We start from the raw sequence: 22,178 nt of genomic DNA on the forward strand, positions 1-22,178 counted from the left end.
ATGTGAATAGTTATTGTTTAGTCCAGAAGTTCTCAAACATTTTGGTCACATGACCCCTTTGTGCTTTTAAAAATTAAGGACACACAAGATCTTGTGTGTATGTGGGTTGTATCTATATCTATATAATATTAGAAATGAAAATTTATACATTTTAAAAATATTTATTCATTCATATTAATATTATTTATCATTTAAACATATTATTTAAATAAGCCCAGTTTATTTAAACACATTATTTAAATAAGCTCAGTAACATATTAATATAGCATACTTCATGAAAAATTATTTTTCCAAAACACAAAAAGTGAGAAGAGTTGGCATAGTTTTACATATTTTTGCATCTCTCTTTAATGTCTAGCTTAAAAGAAGACAACTGGATTCCCATATCTGCTTTTGCATTCAGTCTGTTGCAATATGTTGTTTGGATGAAATATATGAAGAAAATCTGGCATTGCATAGATGTGTATTTGGAAGAAGGGTGAATATTTTAATAGCCTTAGTATTATGTCTTGAGCAGCTCAGTGATGCAAAGGACAGAGAACCAGGGTTGGAATCAGGAAGATCTGAGTTCAAATCCAGCTGCAGACACTTACTAGTTGTATGACCCTGGGTAAGTCACTTAACCCTGTTTGTGTCTCAGTTTCCTTATTTGTAAAATGAGCTGGAGGAGAAAAAGGCAACCCCCCCAGTATCTTTGCTAAGAAAACCTCAAATGGGGTCACAAAGAGTCAGACACAACTGAAAAATCACTGAACAATAACTAAGTTATTTCTTAGTATTATTATGAAAATAGTTTTGACCTTGACCTTGTGGACCCAAAGGTTTGGTGAATTTACTTGTTGAGAACTGCTCACCCCAGTCTATTCTTATTCAGAACAGGAGTCTTGTTTAGCACATCTCAAAGAGGAGGTCCTCTGGCCTCTGCTTTGAATTCTTTACTTGAACAGAGAGCATTCAAACTTTTGAGAGATTCTGCTTTCATTGTTGAAATGATTTAATTGTTAAAAAGGGCTTCCTTCCAGAGAGCCAGAATAGGCTTCTCTGTCACTTGTAGTTCTGAAGTAACTCAAAATAAATTTCCCACTTCTGTGAGATATCTCCAAATCTTTCAAGAGCTACTCCTTAAAATTTAACTTTGAATGTGTAGCTTAGTGTGATTTTAAAAACAAATTCAGGTCTCCCTTTTTCATTATTCATTTAAGATGTTTCTTTTTTTTTTCAATTTTTGTTCTTTGTAATTTTCTTTTAGCTTTTATTGCAAAAAACCTTGAAGTTGTTTATACAAAGCCTACCTTGTTTATTATTTTGTACTTGAGGATTGCAACTGATGGCTAATTCTTTAAATGCCTTGGCTATCTACCCTAAGAATAAGTATCAACTGGTGTCTCTGTATGATCAGTTGAAGAGATTAGTTTGTTTATTTTTTATTGACAAAGTACATGAAAGAAACTCAAGTTGATACAAAATTAGGCAGGGTGTTCTGGAACATAAAATTCAAAAGATTGGTTACAAAAATAGGTTGAAATTCAGTAAGGCTAGGTACAAAGAGCTTGGGAAATACTGGGGTAACTGTGAATGTTGGGGGCGAAATTAGTAGTGGATTATATTAATCTGGTTATTGTATGCTTTAGACACTTTCTTTTGATACAGATCTGTAATTGTATTGGTGTTGGAAGCTTTCTCTGCCAATGCAGTTTATAGATTTAGAGTTGCTTGGTACCCTGAGAAATTAAGTGACTGGCCTCGATCACAAAGGGCTTTCTCTTAGGCCTGCTCTGTCCATGCCACATTGTCTCTTAAACTTTAGCTGTAATGTTGTGACATCACACAAGCCAGCATAGGGGAGCAGTGCCATACAGTAATAGTATTTCTTAACTGATTGTCTGAGCTGGTGGATAGGCATATATTTTCAGACCAATCTGTGAGTTATAACACAGGAGAACAAGAAGGTAGGACAAAGGCAGGGTCCGTTGGAAGAGTCGTAGGAAAAACTTGAGCTAGGAAAAGAAGTTCCACGTGCCAGGTGAGGCTCCTCTATTGAAAATGAGAGACCCTGGAAGAGCACTGAGGCAAACTGAATCAGGCTGTATTTCTAATATTTGAGAACCACCTCATTGGCACTGAGAAGATATTTTTTCTAGTTCTCTAATCCTTATACCCCAACCACAATTTGTGAAACTTTCAAAACCTGTAAATAAATGCCCTTGCTTAAGAATTAGAATGACACAGGACATATAGAGGGAAAGAAGCCTAGAGAGCCACTAGAGTTTATTGAAATAGTGACATGATCAGACTGTGCTGTAGGAAAATTAGTTTTGATAGCTGTGCAGAAAAGTTAACCCCTCCCTGCCCCCCAAACTTTCTCTCTTTCTTTCCCTCTCTACTGGCTCGCTGTCACTTCCAGGATCAATGCAGAATCCTCTTACAAAACCTTTCATAATCTTAACACCCTCCCCCCTTTCCAGTCTTATACCTTATTCCCTCATGTGTATTCCTCAGTCCAGTGACACTGGACTCTTTGTTCTCTCTGGAACAAGATACTCCATATTTTGGCTGGGCATTTTCTGTGGCTGTTCCTCATGTCTGGAATGCTTTCCCTCTTCCTCTCTGCCTCCTGATTTCCCTGACCTCTTTCAAGATCTAGCTCAAATACCATATTCTACAGAAAACTTTGCCCAATCTCTTTTAGTGCTAGTGTCTTCCCTCTGTTGATTATTTCCTATTTATCCTACATATACCTTATTTGTACTTACTTGTTTGTGTATTGTCTCCCCCACTAGATTGTGAACTTCTTGAGGGCCTGGGACTCTCTTTTGTGGTTCTTTGTGCTTACACGGTGCCAGGCATGTAGTTGGTACTTAATAATTGCTTTTTGACTGATTGACTGACTTCACATTGATACTTTGATTTTGTTATTTGTGTGTATGTTAAGCAGTTGAACAGGTTGTGTTGGAGAAATTTGTAAACTTTGTGTGAAACTCATAAGTGTTTTTCTCTAGAGAAATCGTGTTGCAAAATATAGATTAGATTCTTAACCCAGCCCATGAAAGCCTAATATGCCATATATGAAAAAACAACCAAAGCAGACTGGAAGAGGAAAGTTTTGTTTTTTGGGGTTTTTTTGTTTTTGGTCTGGGCCTGTTTCATTGTCATAGGAAAATGGTCTCCTAAGGGTAGACTGTGGTGTGATACCAAGGGATATGTTATGAATCAGAGGTGGCAAGATGGGTCACATCCCATCTTTCCCTTGATAGTTGTGAGGCTGGTCTTTGAAAACCATGGTCAACTTTATGCCTCAATACTATACTACCCAACTACCTCCTCTCTCTGCTTTTCCAGCTCCTGTCTTCCTCTTTCCAGAGCCTTCATTGGCCCTTCAAGTCTTTTTGCTGCCACAGCTTCACAGGTATAGTTCTGATATATCTTCCCTTTCCCTCAGATCACTTTAAAACTTTGACAGATTTCCTTTCAAGGAAATGAGGTGGACAGCATTAGCAGGCATGGTGAATTGCAGTCTGCATCACAGATTGCTATATTCCCTTCTCTCAAATTTACTTCCTTTCTTAATTTCCTTCCATCTCTCTTTCTCTGATCTAAGTTTCACAACCTCCCTCACCGCACACATCCAGACAGCTGCTAAATCATCTTGATTATATCTCTATAATCTCTTACCAGTTCTTTCCCCTCATATGGTCACCTCCCTGATTCAGGTCTTGGTGCATCTTGTTGTATTATTGTAATAACCCCATAATTTGGTCTCTTTTCCTCAAGTCTCTCCCCTTTCCAATTCATCCTCCATGCAGCTGTCAAAGTGATTTTCCTTAAGTATAAATATAACCATCTCACTCTATTTAATAAACTCCAGTGGTTCCTTATTGATTCAGATAAAATATTATTTCCTCTTTATCTCATCCTTTTTAGTTTCTATTTTTTGTGTAAATTTTATAATGTACATAATTATTAGCATGATAGTATGTGTATATAATTTATAAAAGTAAGTAAATACACACATTGAGGGTTCACACTCAGAAATATTTTGCTGAACTCTTGGAGAGTTCCTTGGGAGCGTTGAGAAGTTAAGTGACTTGCCTAGTGTCACAGTCAATATATGGCAGAAACTGGAGTTGAACCCAGGTCTTTCTGACTGTGAGGCTGGCTCTTGACTATACTTCAGTTCCTTTTCAGTTCCTCGTATTGTAGTTGCTCTGGAACCTTAATTAATATGATCTCATCAAGTCATCACAATTTATCCATGGAAAGTGGATGAATATATCTGCTCTCCCTGTCCGACATTACTACAAGGATAAAATGATATGTATAAAAGTGTTGTGAAAATTGTAGAGTCCAGTGTAGACCATTCCAGAGCATAGACTTCAGATATTTAGAAAGCTTCTTCCACCTGCCACATGGGGAACTACTGTAAGGCAAGCAAACAAACAGAAACACCTGAACAAACAAAAGATAAACTTGGGAACTTTAAAAGAACCTGTAGATGTAGAGATAGAGGAGAAGCTGTAAAAAGAAGAAACAGAAAAAAGTTAAACTTAAGGGGAGTTTCCTGAATTGATGTAGATTTCTCCTCTAATCATTCAGTTAATAAGTATTACATAGTCTGTAAGTATCTACATATACTCTCTAAGTCCTATGTATACTCTGTATAGGTTCTGACAATATAAAAAACAAGAGTGAAACTTTGAAACTTGATAGCATATTTAGGTAGATTCAAAATATAAAATAGATAAGGATTAGTTTGAAGGTGAAGGCACTTAGGAGCTGGGGCTGGAGACAGAGAAAATCAGGAAAGGCTTCATGTAAAAGGTGTTACTAAGTATTGGGAAGGGAGTGGGGAAGGAAGGAGGATGGTGGGGGAGAGAGGAGAAAAAAAAATCTAAAATATATGGAAATGGTTGTAGAAAACTGAAAACAAATAGAATAATTTAAAAAAAAGAATACTGAAAAAAAAAAAGGTGTTGCTAAACCTTGAAAGAAGCTAGGGATTCCAAGAGATAGAGATGAAGAGAAGCAGTCCAGACCATAGTGTGGATAAAAGGGAATAATGCTCAATAAGTCTAGAAAGGAGGGATAGATCAGGTTATGATGGACTTTAAATGTCAGAGGCATTTGTTTGATTTTACAAGTATTTTTTATCACCGTAATTTTTCCCAGAAACACTCCCCACTTCCTAGAAAGCTGTGCTCTAACATAATATTTTTAAAGACAGAAAACAGGGGAAAAGCATCAAAAAAAGTCTGAAAATATGTACAATGTACTACATTCATGACCTCCCACCTCTGCAAACATTTGAGGTAGAGATGTCTTCTTATAGCTTTCCTTTCTAGCTGTGTTAGTTCTTTGTAATTTTGCAATAGGCATTTTTGGGTCATTCTTTCCATTTACATTGTTGGAATCAATAAATATGTTGGTTTTTGCCTCTGCTTCATTCATCAGTTCATATAGATCTTTCCATGCTTCTCTATTATCATATTCATTATTTCTTATAGCATGGTATTGTATTGTACCACAATATTCCATTAATATTCCATATGTCACAGTTTGTTTATTCTTCTATTGGTTATTTCCAATTCTTTGCTTTCACAAACAGTGGTGCTATAAATATTGGGTGTATATGGGGACTTTTCTTGTCATTGCTTCCTTGAACTATAAGTGGAATGTACAATGGAATCTCTGGGCTACAGGATATGAACATTTTAGTATTTTATTGGTATAACTCTAAATTACTTTCCAAAATGGTTGTACTGTTCATAGCTCCACCAGTAATGTGCTAGTATGAAGTCATTGAGATTTACCGAGTATGGAAGTAGCATGGTCAAACATATACCTTAGGAAAATCACTTTTTAAAACAAAAGACTTATCCTGGATCACATAGCCAGTATCTGTCAGAGATATCACTTGAATTCAGGTATACTTGACCCCAAGGCAGGCTCTACCAATTACAGGGTGCTTCCTCTCTTCTTTGTTAGCTACCCCAAATCTTACCAGACTCAGATTCATTTAGATTAATTAACATTAATCCTTTAAAAAACACAAATGCCTCTTAGAGGTTAAAGGGCCTTAGTGTGAATTAATCGGACTTGTTTTCCTTAGACTTCTGAGCTGAGACTGTTAACTGTAATGAGAGCATTAATTTGTTATTAAATTTAAAAAATTCTGGACTTAAATAGCAGATAAAATGAGTCATTTCCATGTAAAAAGTAGGACATAAAAAGGATTGTACATGAAACTGAATTTCTGTTATATACAACTTACTTTAACTTTTAAGTATGTAATATAGTGAACTTGTAATTTTCAAAGCCATCCTGCTTCTCATCTGTTTTCTTCTGTCATTCCTTCTGTTAAATTAAAAAAATATATGTTTCAGTGACCCTCTTTTCTTTTTGCAACCTTATCATCACTCCCATTCCCTCCCACCTCCACCTCCCCCTTCAAAAACAAAACAAAATCCTTGAACAAATATGTCTTGTAAGGCAAAACAAATTCTTCCAACGGCAGTGTCCAAAATATATGCCACATTCCACACCTTGATTCCATTTATGATACTTCTGACAGGAAGTGGTTAGCATACTTCTTCATTGGTTCTTTGGAACTTAGATTGGTCATTGCAGTGATCTAAATTCTTTCTAAGTTATTTTTCTTTGTAATTTGTTTTATAAATTGCTTTCAGCTTACTCTGTTTTAGTCCATAAGGTCTTCCTTAGGTTTCTTTGAAGCAAAACATTTTTTATGGCATGGTTGGTTGGCTGTTGTCCTTCATTCTTGAAGAGGACCAAAATGACATGACTGTGCTAGAGTCAAGTTTCAATGTGTTGGACTGTGAATGATCAGGCCATGGAGCTCAGAGTGCTTTACCACAGGTCAAACACAAATAGTCCGTGTGAACATTTGGGGTGGATTTTCTAAACCTGTGCATCTTGCATTTCTGTTGAGCTTCAATTCTATTTTGCTCATAGAGCACAGCACTACTCTGATGTGAGTGTCTCCCATGTTACATAATCAATTCCAAAGTTTTTGAGACCTTGAGAGTGTCCTTATATTGCTTCTTCTGAATGCTTTGCCCTGTGTGAGTTCTCCATAAAATAGTCTTTTTGGCAAGTGTGCATTTTGTGTTTGAACCATGTGGGCCAGCCCATCAGTGTTGCTCTCTCTGAAGCAGAGTTTGAATGCTTGGCAGTTTAGTTCCAATAAGGACCTCAGCATCTGTAATATTCCATTATATTCATATATCATTCTCCAGTTATTCCCTCTTTGATGAGTTTCCCCTTAGATTCCAGCACTTTGCACTAATAAGAGAAGCTGTTATAAACATTTTTGTATATATAAATCCTTTCCCTTTTTATTTATAGATAGTAGAGTCGTTTTGAACATGGTGCAGCCCTGGATATAGGATAATGAAAACATGGGAGGGAGGTGGTACAGAAAGGTAAGGGAGAGAGAGAGCCAAAGAAAAGTTTTCTTTTAGAAGGTTGCCAATACATACATTGGCCCTGTTTCCAATAATGGAGGAGAAAACTGGTTTCTTTTACACTTTGTCCCTTCTCAAGAATATAGACCATGGTAATTCAGCAGCTTACTGTATTAAATTTTCATTACTGATCGTATAAAAGTTTCTGTGGGAAAAAATCCAAACAGTGTATTTGTATATGAACTTTGAGAATACAAACCACTTTATAAAATTTGAGTTTGCATATTTTTGAGAAATAAAAGGCAGCCTTTATCAACAAAATTGTTGGATAGGTGGTATTTCTTTCAGAAAATGTGTTTATGATTACAGCTTGGAATACCAGGAGCACATTTTCCCTTGCTGGAGCCCTAGCAATGAAATCTTCTCTAGGTTCAAGATACTTAAAATGGTTTCATGGGTTTTAAGGTATAGAGAAGGGGATGAGCCTGAGAACGGTTGAGAATGACTCTGGAGGTTGAGTATTGGTGAGTCAGGAATTTAATTCAGCAAATTTTTCCTATTGTGTGCTGGGCAAAAGATAGGATAATTTGACATTGTGCACAGGAAACCAGGCTTGTACTGATTCAAGTCACAAATCTGATGTATTCTAATTCTATGAAGGTTGTTCTAGGTAATTTTCATGAGACTGAAGTTACAAAGGAACCACTGATCTGCATTGGTGGAGGAAGTTTCTATGCTGGGAGTTTACCATACCACTGAAATTATAGGTATGTGTCTCTTTCCTTGGCCTTCTCTCCACCCCCCCCAAAAAAGAAAAAAGAAACAACAGAAGTGCCAAGCACAAGCGTTTGAGGGTAAAGGTGAACTGGGCAGAGTGAGGGACAAAGGCCGCTACTACTTCAAGACTCTTTCACTTCATAATGATGAGTTTTCCTTGAAAGATTGCAGCTCCTTTTAAGATTTTGGAGATTAGGTTTAATAACTTTTTTCATCTGATTATGAGCCCTCTCTAAGCTTACTAGCCTCATCCTCTGAGGGCATAGATAATATGCAACATTAGACCTCTTCCAACTTAGTTATGATCTGCCAGAGCTTGTACTCTCCTAGTATAATGCGCCTTTGATAACCCAGGGTCACCACTGTGCCAAAATGAGGTATTAGAATAGGACGTTAGTGAAAAGGATAGAATTAATAATAATTTAAAACACTTTCACACACATTTGAAAAATGAAAGCACATTTGTTCGCATGACATCATTGATGTGATGCTTTGTGCCACTTAGCACAGAAGCACAGAATTTCAATTTTCTAGGTGCTTTAGTGTCTAACCATACCTTAAGAAGAATCCCCAGTACAGCTAACCTGACAGGCAGTTATCCAACCTGCTTGAATTCTTCCTGTGAGATGGAACTTTACTGGAGGCACTCATTGGACAACTCTCACTTTTAGTAAGTTTTTCCTGACATCAAACCAATTTGCCTCTTTGTAACTTGTACGCATTATTCCTAAGTTTTCCTGTAGGGCCAAATAGAGTAAGTCTTATCTATTTTCCACATGACAGACCTTCATATCATTGAAGGTAGCTAATTTTTTTTCTTTTCCAGAGTAAACATTCCCATTTTCTTCAACCATTCTTTCTCAGGGCCGTTTACCATTCTAGTGCAATCAACAAGCCTAGTCTTTGAAGTGTTTACCATGTGTCAGATGCTATATTATGAACTCTAGGGATAGGAATGGGAACTGAACCTATTATTTCATTGGCATAAAGAGCTCCCAGGCATGTAAACTTCCTCTACAAATGTAGGTGGGCACCACTGTTGCAGTTATCTCTCTAGAGAGTTGCTTAGAGTAGTTGCATCAGACTATGTGGTCCTAGAAAACCACAAATTAACATTATCTGTGTTTTATTCTATTTTTACTTATTTTGTTAAACATCCCCCAATTACATTTTTAAGCTGATTGGACAGCACTCCAGAGTTTTCTTGAATTCTTGGAATTCCATAGCTCTGGTTTAGAGCACTGAGGAATTGTGACTTGCCTAGGATTCTATAGCCAGTATTTGTCAGAGACTAGACTTGAACCCAGCTCTTCTTGGCTTTGAGATCAGCTCTATCCACTATTCCATGTTGGCTCTAAGCTCTAAGTTTACAAAATGAAAAAGTCTTTTTCCTTATGGGGCTTACTTCCCAATGAAAGAGACAACATGAACACCAAGTGTATAGAAGTAGGGACCAGACTTGTGATTTCACTGGTGGAACTCCCTGGTTTAGGAAGCTCCTTCTACCCATGTAAATTAGAACTTCTCTGCAACTTGCATGGAGAGTTTTCCAGAGTAATGAGAAGTTAGGTGACTTTCCCAGGGTCACACAGCCAATATATGTCATGGGCAAGACTTGAACGCAGGCCTCGTGGTGCTAAGCACAGCTTGCTCTCACTATACCATGATACTAGACTTAAGAAATACAGAATATAGGATAATTTTGGGAGGGAGTACATTGGCATGGAGCGGGACTGGGGGGAGAGATGGACAGGAAGGGCTTTTAATATTTGGTGCTAGGGCTTCTTAATTTTTTTGTGTTGTGGTCTGCTTTGGCAGTCTATTGAAGCTTAAGAACTTTTCAGAATAAAGTTTTTAAATTCATAAAATAAAATACAGTACTAAAAAAGAAACCAGTTATATTGAAGGTACAATTTTTTTTCTCAATCAAAGTTCATGAGCCCTCTGAATCTTTATAGTTCCTGATAGAGAAAGTGATGTTTGAAGTGAGTCTGGAAGGAAACCTGTTATTTTAAATGGCAGAGAGTTTTATAGAGGAAGAGCATTCCAGGTACATGTGGTATAAATGCATGGAGATAGGAGGTAGTGCCATGACTAGGGTGTGAAGCAATAGGCCAGCGTGGTTGGATTGAAAAGTTTGAGAAGGGGATTGAAGTATAAGAAGACTGGAATGATAGGAAGGGTCCACTTATAGAGATTTAATGTCTAACAGAGGAGTTTGTATTTGATCCTAGAGGCAGTATGGAGCCCTTGGAGTTTTTTGAGCTGATGAGACCTGCATTTGAGGAAAAAACCCTTGGGCAGCTTGTGTGGAGAATGGATTGGGGCTGGGTGGGGAGGAGCAAGCTTGAGGCAGGGAGGCCAGATAGGCTAATTGTCTTCCTTTGCTCCTCTCTAGTTGATCAGTGTTCTTCTTAAATTGTTGGATGCAGAATGGAACACAATATTCTAGATGTTTGAGAAGGACAGAGAACAGAGGGATTATTACTTCTCTATTCCTGGAAACCCTAAATCTGCCATCTGTTTTATTTTTTTAAAGTCATTGATTGATAAAAATGTTAAACAGCCTTAGGGGGTACTCCACTTCATACTTTCAGCCATAATGATGCTGAACCATTAACAACTACTCTTTGAATCCAACTAGTCAAGCAGTTCCAAATCTAATTGTGTTATTGTCTAATCCACATCTCTTCATCTTTTTCTACATGGATAGTATGCAATACTTTATCAACAGCTTTGCAAAAATCTAGGTGAGCTATATATCAGAGCATTTTCCTCTTTCAGTTTAGTAATCCTGTAAAAAAAAAAAAATGTGGTTTATCTGGCATGACCTATTCTTGATAAAGCCATGTTAACTTTGTCGTTACTTTCTCTAGATGTTCAGAAACAATTTCTTCAGTGATTCATTATGGTGTTTTCCCAATAGAGTCCACTGGCCTGTAGTTTGCATTCTCTATCCTTGTCTCTTTTGAAAGTTAGAATAACATTTGCCTTTTTTTACATTTTTATGCCTATCCTGTTCTGGATAGTATTTAGGATATGACTGACTGTGATTCTGATGTCACCTTCACCCATCTGCTGGTCCTTTGGGTGTGACTTGAATTCTTCAGGAGTAGCCTTGTGCTCTCTCTTTCCCCAGGTGTCAACTCCGAGGTTTTCATCTAAAAGTCATTCTCTTGGGTAGAGAAAATGGAAGCAAAACACAAACTGAGCAGGGTTGCCTTCACTCTGTCCTTTCCAGGGGTAATTCCTTTTCTTGGATCTTCCTGTTTCCCCCAGGATTGTTTTAAAGAAACCTTTTTTTCTGTGACTCCTTCACAGCTCAAGACACTGTGATCCAGGACTTCCACAGTGCTCTTCGTTACCCACCTTTGCTTCTCTTGTCACTTATCTTGATGAAATTTTTAGATATAACTGTGATCACATTATCTGGTAAATTTTGTTGGCTGGTTTGCTTCATGCGCATTTTCAAAAGTTGATTTTAGAACCAGTGGTTACTGGGAAAGAGACGTTACTTGGATAACTAGACTATGACTGTCAGATTGTCAAACTTATTTATAAGCTAATTTACAAGACAAAAAAGGACTCTCTTGCTTGATTGTTTCAACATTAAATGGTGAATTTCATATTAAACAGTAAAATTTTTCTCACATCCATCCATAATAAAAATAAGATTGGAAGTTACAAGAAAGATACAACTTAATGAATTGGTGTTAATAGTAAATGTAGGGTTTTTGATAAGTTTATTTAGCTTAACCTGAATTTTGAATATTGAAAGGATAAAACAGAAACATGTTGTATACAATGTTTATGTTAAATGAATACTTAGTCTTTCCTACTTGGAATGTGAAGCCTTTCTCTCTCAACTCAGTAAATTGTGTATTTGGCTGAACACAGTGTTATTTTCCTGAAGATAATAATGTGATCTTGTATTTGTGTTGTTTGCAGTTTATAAGGTGCTTTCACTTCTGTTGTCTCATTTGTCCATCACAGCTTACCTATTGGAGGTAAACAGAACTTATTTTACATATAAAGACACTGAGATTCAAGGTTGTATGGGTTAGTGGTTAATAACCTAGTTCTTCACACTGCTGGCTCTATTTTGGTTCAGTGATTGTGGCATACTGCCTCCCAACACAAGACGAGAATAACTTGGAAATGTTATTATGATTGAGACAGACTTTCTCAGTGACTAATCTACTTCTGACTTCAAGTAAAGAAATAATTATTAAGCTCTGTTATGTGCCTGATGCTGTGATAAGTCCTGGAGATATAAGGAAAGGCAAAAAAAGGAGCTCCTAATTTAATTGAGGAGACAGCATGCAGACAAGTCCTTTAGAATTCTGTTTATTTTACTGACATGAAAATTGCTGTATAACTTGTCTAGCCTATACCTTATCTTTATTTCCATTGAAGTGCTATAGACAATTCAAGGTTTGGTTAGAGTCATAAGAGGAGAAAAAATGGCTTTGGTCCAAGAATGTTGATTGTATACAAACAATACAAGTTTGTTTTCTGGACAATGACAGTGGTCTACGTATGTCTGAGTCTTTATCAAAGATAATTGTAGCCAAGTGAGAGCAATAAAGTTTTTGGAATTTGTATGAAGCTGCTAAGGAAACTGGTAGGACTTTTTCCTGAATTTTTTTTTCTTAAAATTCTTTTTTTTAGGTGTTTTGGTTTTAACCATCAAAAGCTAATGCCATTTTTAATTTTGGGGGTAGATAAATATTGAGGAAGGGGAAGCACAAAACTGATTACATTTTAGTGCGGATGCAAGCTTTCATCTGCTTCCAAGCAGAATGTCTAAGATTCCTTGCTACCTCCTGCATATGCTCCACCTTTCCCTTTCCTCAGACTAATATGGGTGGTCTTGATTTCTTTTCATGTAATGATGTAGATAGGGAAGCAAAACAGATTCATATCATTTTCCCAATTGTTATTCATTATTGTAGAAATTCTAAACATACTCAGGATACTTCTTTGAATTCCAGTTATAAAATGTTAGTTCTAGAAAGGATCATGATTGCAGCTAGCAATTTAATTTTATATAATGGTTGGCAAATACTATAGACAACTCATACTTAAAATATTTAGAATTTGGTCCAAAACATTATTAAAAAATAAAAGAGTGACTTTATAAATGAGCACCTGATAGCAGAAAATTTTCCATTGATATTCCATACAGCCTCCAGTAAAGTCTCACTTGAATATCTGCTCAGGTTGTATGCAAGCCTTGGCAGATCCTGTCAGACTAGAAAGGATTTTAGTTGACTTATAGCCTGTCCATCAGGAGGGACTGTGTAGCTTTTAGCTGACGAAAGAACAACCTAGCTCAATTCAGAAAGTGAACTTAAGGGCATTTTCTTTTCTGGCATCATAATCATCCTAATTATGAAAGTAACTTACTCTTTACACTGTGTTTCTATGCCTGTTTTCTTGTTAGATATTCACTGTAACCCTGTGAAGCAGGTAATAGTACAAGTAACAGTATGGGAAATCTGAGCCTAGATTAAATAAGTCACCAATCTGGTAAGTAATGTTAGACCTTGAATTCAAAAGAATATCATCATTCTTTCTGATTTCTTCTGTTTATACAAATGTACTACCATATGCTTTTACGTCAATTATTCCTTTGTCAAATTAGTTCTATTTCTCTAGATTCAGATTATTTCTATTAAAACGTAAATAATTATTAAAATCCTCTTACCCATTTTAATTTCTGTATTTACTAACAAGTGCCTTTCCAAAAGGGTGATTTTTGTAGTACACCAGCATTCATGCGATGGAAAGAAAAGGAGGGAGGGTCAGCCTATGCACAAAACTTAATTATCCAAATTGAATTTATTGAAGGATATTCTTTACAGCTGCCTGAGGCCTCAGAAGTACTGAAGAATAGTAGGGGTGCAGAAGAATACATCTAGCATAATTCATGGGAGAAGGGTTCGAAAAACGACTTCTTAGCTTTCCTGCATTTTTATAGGAAAGGTCCTGTCTCTAACATATTAAGGATACTCCCTCAAGTTTTCCAGTCTAGGGGGTGATCCTTGGTGGAGAAGCAGAAGTGTTCGTCTGTTGCTTCTGCTCTATTCATTGGGACCTTTGCATAATTAAATGTAAATGGTTGAGGAGGCAAAGGAAAAGGCGAAAAGGAAAGGAAAAGAGAGTCTGACTCATCTGCTGGCTGACTTTAGGCCTGTTTTCTTAGTGAAAGAAGCCTGTGCTCTATCAGTCAACAAAATGTTATTAAGCACCTGCTATCAGTCAGCTGCTTGGGATATAAAGAAAAAATTCAAAAGGCTCTTTTCTCAAGGAACTTATGTTCTATCAGGAGAGGCAACTCATACATAAATATGTATGTACAGAATTTACACACAATAAATTTGAGGTGATTTTTGGGAGTGACAGCATTGGGAACTAAGGAAAGAAGCCAGGAAAAGTTTCATGTAAAAGATTGTTTGTGGAGAATCCTAAAGGAAATAAGGGAGTTTAAGAGTCAGAGATGAAGAGGAAATGCATTCCATTCAGTTAATTAATGAGCATTTATTATGACCCTGATCTATGGCAGCTGACAAGGGTACACATATGAAGAAAGAAACAATCCAATGTAGGGGACAAAACAGGAGAAAGGAGATGTAATTAATGTCTTTTATACATGAGGAGCTGCAACATAACCAGTGTGACTGGATTGTAGGGTACAGAGTAAAGAATAATAAAGTTGGTTAGGTATGTTTGGGTCACGTTGTAAAAGGCTTGAATCTAGAGGCCATAGAGAAGACACTGAAGTTTATTAACTGGGGTATATATGACATGGTCAGACCTTTGGTTTGGAAAAATCTCTTTGGCAGCTTTGTGGAGTATGAATTGGAGAGGAGGAAGACAAGAGGCAGGGAAGTCAATTAGGCGGTGTCAGTAGCCCAGAGGAGAGGTGATAATAGTTGAATTGGATGATGGCTCTGTACGTGGAGAGGATGGGTTGAATGCTAGAGATGTTTTGGAGATAGAAAGGACGAGATTTGGCAACTGAATGGATATGAGTTGAGTAAGAATAAAAAGTGGAAGATGGCATAGAAATTGTAAGCCTGGGTGCCTAAAAGGATGATGGTACTCATAACAGAAATAGGAAGTTCATTAGAAGGGTAGAATTGTAGTTATGGTTTTTGTTTTGTTTTGTATTTTGGTTGGGAAGGAAGAATAAATTTTGTTTTAGACATGTTGACCTTCAGACATGGAATACCTAGCTAAAAATGTTCAAAAGGCAGTTGAAAATTCTAGCATGCAGGGAAGAGACTTGGCTGGATATATAAATGTAGCAGTTTATTTGTACAGAGATTATAATTAAAATCATTGAAGCTGGTGAGTTAGTCTAGAGTAATCCAGAAAGGAGAGAAAAAAGCCCAGGCTAGAGCCTGGGGGTGCATTCACAATTAGAGGGTATGATATATATGATGAACAAGGAAAGAACATAGAGAATCACCAGTCAGGCAGGTAGTAGGACAACCAAGAAATAATAGTGTCACAGAAATTCGAAGAAGTCATGAGGATTTGTTTGGTCAGCAGTAGGAAATACTAGAGAAGTGAAAAAGAATAAAGAGATTGAAGAGAAGATCGTATTTGAACCCAGATTAAGAAGAATGAGAAAAGGTTATAAGATTTGTCAATTAAGAAATAATAACTTTGGAGAGAGAATAATTTCAGTCAAGTGAAGAGGTCAGAAGCAGAATTGCAAAGGCATGCTTATGGCTGGGCTCCTACAGACTTTCCTAGAACTCAGCAGCCCATCCTCTGGAATAGGTGGCCATTAGCTTCTAACAGACCTCATGGTAGAGTGAAGATGCCAAAGTATGTTCATGATTTGAATTTCTGATTTAACTGAATTCTCTTGAACCATCCTTCATACTTCAAAACATGTTAATATTTGTCCAGGATTTTTTGTTAAGAATTTCATATACATATTCTGTATGAATTGGGCCAGTAGGCAATTAACAGAATTCTGGAATAAACCTTAACACACTTGTATATACTACTAAAGAAATGTTTTGATTATGTACAATTTGTCTCACTTTGTCCACATGCGTCTTACTTAGAAATAACCTGAGGGAATTGTGTCTTAATCTTTGTATCCTTACAGCATTGTACATGGTATTTTGCTTTTAGTATTTCTTTGCTGATTATAACATATAAATAAATATATATTAAATTTTTTGTGTAGACCATACTGAAGTGTTGGGCAAGTTCATCACCACATATATCTTATGTATCTATACATGTATGTAGTTTGTTCATGTTACTAATTATCTTTCCCATGTTAGGATTCTGTACATGTCATGTAGATGTGCCATATATCAAGAACATTGATTTTGTTAAAATATTTTACCACTTTGGGAATTTAAATAAAGCTCAATGTGCTACTGTACTTCATGGTCTTGTTGTTAGCAATGAGTTGATAAACTGAAAGAAGACCAGGATAGAAAGGAGTCATGAGATGATGCCATATGAGGATTCAGAAGAACTGAGGTTGTTCAGCTGGGAGAAAATGTGGAGAATTATTATATCTGTTTTAAAGTATTTGAAGAATTATCATGTAAAATAGGATACATTTTTTTTCTGACCCCAGAGGGCAGAGCTTGGAAGTCTCAAAAAAGCAGATTTAGCTTGGTATTAGGACAGACTTTCTAATGATTACAACTACTGCATCCCAAAGTAGAATAGCTATTCTGGGAGGTAGTGTGTTCCCTCTCACTTGGAATTCTTCAAACAAAGGCTTGTCTGGCATGTTATAGAGCTAATTTTTAATCAGATATGGGCTGGACTAGATGGCCTCTGAGAATTGATAATCCTGATTTTCTGACCTACTAGTTTTGGTTTCCAACAACAGTGTATAGAGAAATAAAATCAGTTATGTTGACATGAACAATATAAACGTTGCGTAGTACTATTGTAACGTTTAGTAATGGTACATTTCCTTTGTTAAAGAAGGGACTAAATCATAAGACTTTAGAGATAGGAAGAGATCGTAGATTCCAATCTGCTCATTTCAAAAGTGAATATTTGAGTATATCTTTTAAATTGTCCTTTAAATTTATCATCAGTGGTACATATTTCTCTCTTCACTTATGCTTTAGAGAATCTCTTCCTCCTTTAAGTTCCATCTCCTACATGAGACCTGTCCTATTCTTCCATTTGTGAGTCCTTCCCTGCAGAAATTAAATTTATTTATTTCACATATGTTTTATATTTACTTCTCTGTATTTATGTTATTTTCCCCCTCACTAGGATGGAGGCTGGCTCCTATATGACAGGGATTATTATTATTTTTTCTTCACATCCCCAGTACCAAATCCAGTGCTAGTACATAGTAGGCATTTAATAAAATGCTTGTTAAATGAATGAATGAAGATTTAATGAAAGTTTTATTTTACTGTGAACCATGCAAGACATTTTGATTGTGTTCTCATTTTTTACAATCGCTATGGTTTTCTTCCATGTATAAGGCTTCAGCATATTTTTTCACAATTTTTTTTGATCCAGACCTCTGATTTTTGTTACTTTGGAAAATCTTTCCAGAAATTCGGGTGTGTAGCTTTATTAGCATATTTTTGTTTTAGAGGGTTTCTGGAAAGTATTGAGCTCTTAAGTAACTGCCCAAGATCTTAGAGCCAGTGTGTGTCAGTAGCTGAACTTGTACCTACATAATTATTAAATGAATAAAGTATCAGTAGAAGTTATTGTGTGCCAGCTGGGGCTACAGTGACAAGAGTGAGGAAACTTACAGCCCAGTAGGGAAAAAACAGGTGTAGAGGACTGATAGAGAAGGAAACTTTGGTATAGTCAATCTCAGGGATTGCGAATGGAGAACAGTAGATTGTTCACCTTTCCCCTAACAATAGTAGTTTCGATTCAAGTGTTCTTTATAGAGCAAGAGCAAAGAAGGAGGAGAGAGGCACCTGGGTTGTAGAACAGATGACAAGATGCCCATGTTGAGAATGTTCTGGTGGATGGGACATCAAGCATGGTTCAGTGTCAACTACATATAATAGTGGATTAGGTGAGTTTTAACTTAACCATGAGATAGTACAACGCAGCCCAGTGGGAGAATGCCAAAGCTGCAGGAATTAGCTCTGATGTGGTTAGTGGAGGGGTCAAGAGGGTCACTGCCCCTAGTGAGAGGAGAAGGGGAACAACAGCCAGACAGATGGCAAGATCCTGTACTGGTTTGGCCCTTTGTGTCATGGTGGGTGGTTGATTCTATCCACTCTGTCTTTCTGCACAGATCATTGGATAGCCCTTTATTTTGTCACTTAACTAATGTCTCATAGCATTTGTTAGATTCCTATATCTTGGAAAAGTTATATTTCATTAAAAAATACACCTTTTATTACCATTTCCTAAGAAAGTTTTAGCAATATAAACCATCCACCCAATAAAGAGCCCAAATGAATTGTAACCAGCAAACATTGACCTTTCTGCCAACTGGATAGAGAGAGATGGAAGATGGGCCCAACTAGTTTAGAATATAAATTCATTTGCTAGGCTTTAAAAAGAGGTTGGTGAACATAATGAGCAGTGTTATTTCATCAATGAGTCAGTGTGTGTGTGTGTGTGTGTGTGTGTGTTCGTCCTTTGTTGCTGAAGAAGACCATGCTATTGGAGAAATAATAACATGACTTGCACTTGACTTTGTTTTTGAGTGAGGGAGGACTGTGCAGGTCACCAGCCTCACTTCTCCTCCAGAGCCATCTGAATCCAGTGACCAGATAATCATCAGGATGACTGGAGATGACCCAGGATGAGGCAATTGGGGTTAAGTGACTTGCCCAAGGTCACACAGCTAGTGAGTGTCAAGAGTCTGAAGTGACATTTGAACTCAGGTCCTCCTGACTCCTGCACTAGTGCTCTATCCACTGCACCATCTAGCTGAAGTCAGTAAACATTTATTAAGTGCCTTCTGTTTTTCAGCCTCTGTGTTATGCTTTGGGGATACAAAGAAAGTCAAAAGATAGCCCCTAGTCTCAAAGTAACTCTCATAGTCGAATGGGAGGAGACAACATGCACACAACTCTGTATAGAAAAGACACAAAATAAGTTGGAAGTAATCAGTAGAGAAAAGGCACTGGCATTAAGGGATATCAGAAAAGCTTAATATAGAAGGTAGGATTTGGGCTGAGATTTCAAGGAAGCCAGTGGGCAGAAATGACGTAGGGTGAATTCCAGGCATGGAAGAGAGTCAGTGAAAATGTCTGGAGTTGGGAGAGGGAGCACCCTGTTTGTGGGACAGCATGAAGGTCATTGTTACTAGGCCGCAGAATAAGGTAGTAAGAAGACTGAAAGGTTATGAAGATCTTTGAAAGCCAAACAGGAATTTATGCTTGATTTGGGGAGGTGATAGGGAATCGGTGGAATTTATTGGATGGAGGGGAGTGACATCGTCAAGACCTGCATTTTGGAAAATCACGTTGAAGGCTGAGTAGGAGACAGACTGGAGTGGGGAGAGACTTGAGATGGGAAGGTAAGCTGATAGGCTCTTGCAGTAATCTATATATAAGGTGATAAGGACTTGTACTAGAGCGATGGCAGTATCAGAGGAGAGAAAGGGGCATAGCCTAGAGATGTTGCAAAGATAGAATTGATAGGACATGGCAACTGACTGGATATGGAGGGAGAGTAGGAAGTAAAGGACAACAAGGATAACGTAGGTTGTAATCCTGAGTGACTAGTAGGATGAGGGTTTTTTGAGGGAAAGAATGAGTTCAATTTTGGCCATGTAGGGTCCAAGATATTCTTGGAACACCCAGTTTGAGATGTCTGATAGGCAGTTGAAAATGAAAATGCAGGGTTGGAGGACTGGAGAGAGATTTGGACTGGACAAGTATCTTCGAGAATTATTTGAATAGAAATTATTCAGTTATTGATAACTGAATTGATGGGAACTGGTGAGATTATCAAGGGAAACATGGTATATAGAGGGAGATTAGAAGATGGTTTAGGGTGAAGTCCTGTAGACATGCTGTGGGAGTGATGTGGATTAAGGAGACAAAGAAGGAAGAGGAGGAGAACCAGGAAAGAGTAGTAGCATAAAAACCTGGAAAGAATACCAAGGAGAAGAGGTGGCTGACAGTATCAGAGGCTGTAGAGAGGTCAAAAAAGATTGGAATTGAGAAAGGCTGTGTTAGACTTGGCAAACTGGTAACTTTGAAGAGAGCGATTTCACTTTAATGATAGTAGAAGCTAGACTCAAAAAAGCCAAAAAGAGAATCAGGAAAGGAAGTGGAGGTGTTGAGTGTAGACAGCCTTCACTGCTTTAGTTGCAGAAGGGAGGAGAAATGGGATATGAGAGTGAGGATGAATGGATGAAGTGAGGACATGCGGGCATATTTGTAGATAGTAGGGAAGCAACCAGTAGACAGAGAGCCACTGAAGGTCATTGAAAGAGTAGGGATAATAGAGGGAGCATTCTGGAGAAGAATTTGGATTGGGTGGTACATGTGGATTTAGAGAGCCTTAGAGAAGAGGTTCCTGAGTTTCTAGAAGGTGAGCTTGGAAGTGGTACTGGATAGCAAGGTATATTCCAAACCCCCCAACCTCAGTCCCAATCAGTAAATGGGGAGGAGTGAGTGAAAGTGCAACTATTTCTAGAAAGGGTAACCACAGAGTGTGTGTCATCAGGTTGGAGCCAGGTCTCAGTGAGAGCCAGAAGGCAGAAGGATAACGTAAGTGAAAAATTTAAGATGACAGCAGATGTATTTCTTATGGAGCAAACTTACCTGAGGGCACATTCAAAGGGGTGAGTAGCTTTATAGTGGGACAAAGTGGGGGGTCTGTGTGTGGAGAGGATTGGACTTGGAGTTGGAAAGATCTATATGCCAAGCTGGCTTTATGCACTTCCCAGCTGTGTAAGTTTTTTGAGACCAAGGAATGTTTCATATCTGTCTTTATGTCCTGAGAGCCTGTTACCTGCTTTAAAAATGCTTTTTGATTGATTATGTGACACAGGGCAAGAAAATGAAATTCTCTAGGTGATTGTTGGTGTCAAGATTATATTTGTAAAATTTTTTGAAACCATAAAACCCTATATAAATATGAACTCTTACTGCCCCTAGATAGTAGTTGCTGCCTATTTTACTCTCTTTTGTGGATCTTGGTTCTCTGGCGTTTAGAAATTCCTGTGCCTTTGACACTCTTTCACCCTTCCCTGCCATTGTCAGATCTGAGATAGCCACCACACCTGTGAGTCAGTGAACTCTATGCATCTGTTGGGTACTTGGAAAACAAAACCTTTAGACTAGTGATTCTAAATGTGTGGAGACAGTGAGTGAGAGGAGGCTGTACAGTTGTTGCACGGGGTGCTGGAGATCCATATGTAATAATCAGGTTGCTCTGGCCAACAAGGATTGCTGAGTTGGACCCTGAGTTTACATGCTTGAGGAATTTACTCCCCCTCCCTTTGTGGAGGTGGAACTTCCTCAACATCTCACTTTCCTTTGGAAGCTACTGACCTTTAAAACCCAGAAAAAAAATAAATGGCTACCATCTCAGCTCACACACTTGCCTCTGACACAGTACCTGCCATTATCTCTCTCTAGGCAGTCTTGAAAATGAATTAATAAACTCTTCTTTGCTGAATGCATGATAGTTAATACTGGCAGAATCCAATTTGAGTTCACAAAACCTCAGTGATTTAGGACTCACTTCCTTTGAGGTCCTTTTCAGCTTCCCTTCTTGCATTCAAGTAAGTAGAATTGGGGCTAGTTAGCCTCTCTAGTGTTAATATGATGTCTAATGCATAGTTAAAAAAATACTGCTTGAAGAAATAATGGTTCTAAATGCCAACAAGTGACAACTCTGGGTTATCTCTTCTGCATTGTGTGTCTGTAGTCTAGTTTATAGGGTTCCAGTCTGTTCCCACTCGGGGAGTAGCATGTGTTCTACTCCAGATTTGAAAAATTCAGCATAATGGATTCAGTCTTGGTCTCCAGCTAG

The 22,178-nt window shown here is 37.6% G+C and overlaps 1 protein-coding gene across 2 annotated transcripts in view; it reads left to right on the forward strand.

Annotated features, from left to right (window-relative positions):
• MBOAT2 (membrane bound glycerophospholipid O-acyltransferase 2) overlaps positions 1-22,178 on the forward strand; it is a 178,580-nt gene that overhangs the window by 15,847 nt on the left and 140,555 nt on the right. The window contains exon 2 of one of the 2 annotated variants that reach the window (XM_072634275.1): positions 3,340-3,406. The exons of the other annotated variant lie outside the window; for it this stretch is intronic. The gene's annotated coding sequence lies outside the window, so the exon portion shown is untranslated. The remainder of the gene's footprint in view (positions 1-3,339; positions 3,407-22,178) is intronic. 2 annotated transcript variants of the gene reach the window in all.

The sequence above is a fragment of the Notamacropus eugenii genome, chromosome 1, assembly GCF_028372415.1.
Source record: "Notamacropus eugenii isolate mMacEug1 chromosome 1, mMacEug1.pri_v2, whole genome shotgun sequence".
NCBI classification, from domain to species: Eukaryota; Metazoa; Chordata; class Mammalia; order Diprotodontia; family Macropodidae; genus Notamacropus; species Notamacropus eugenii.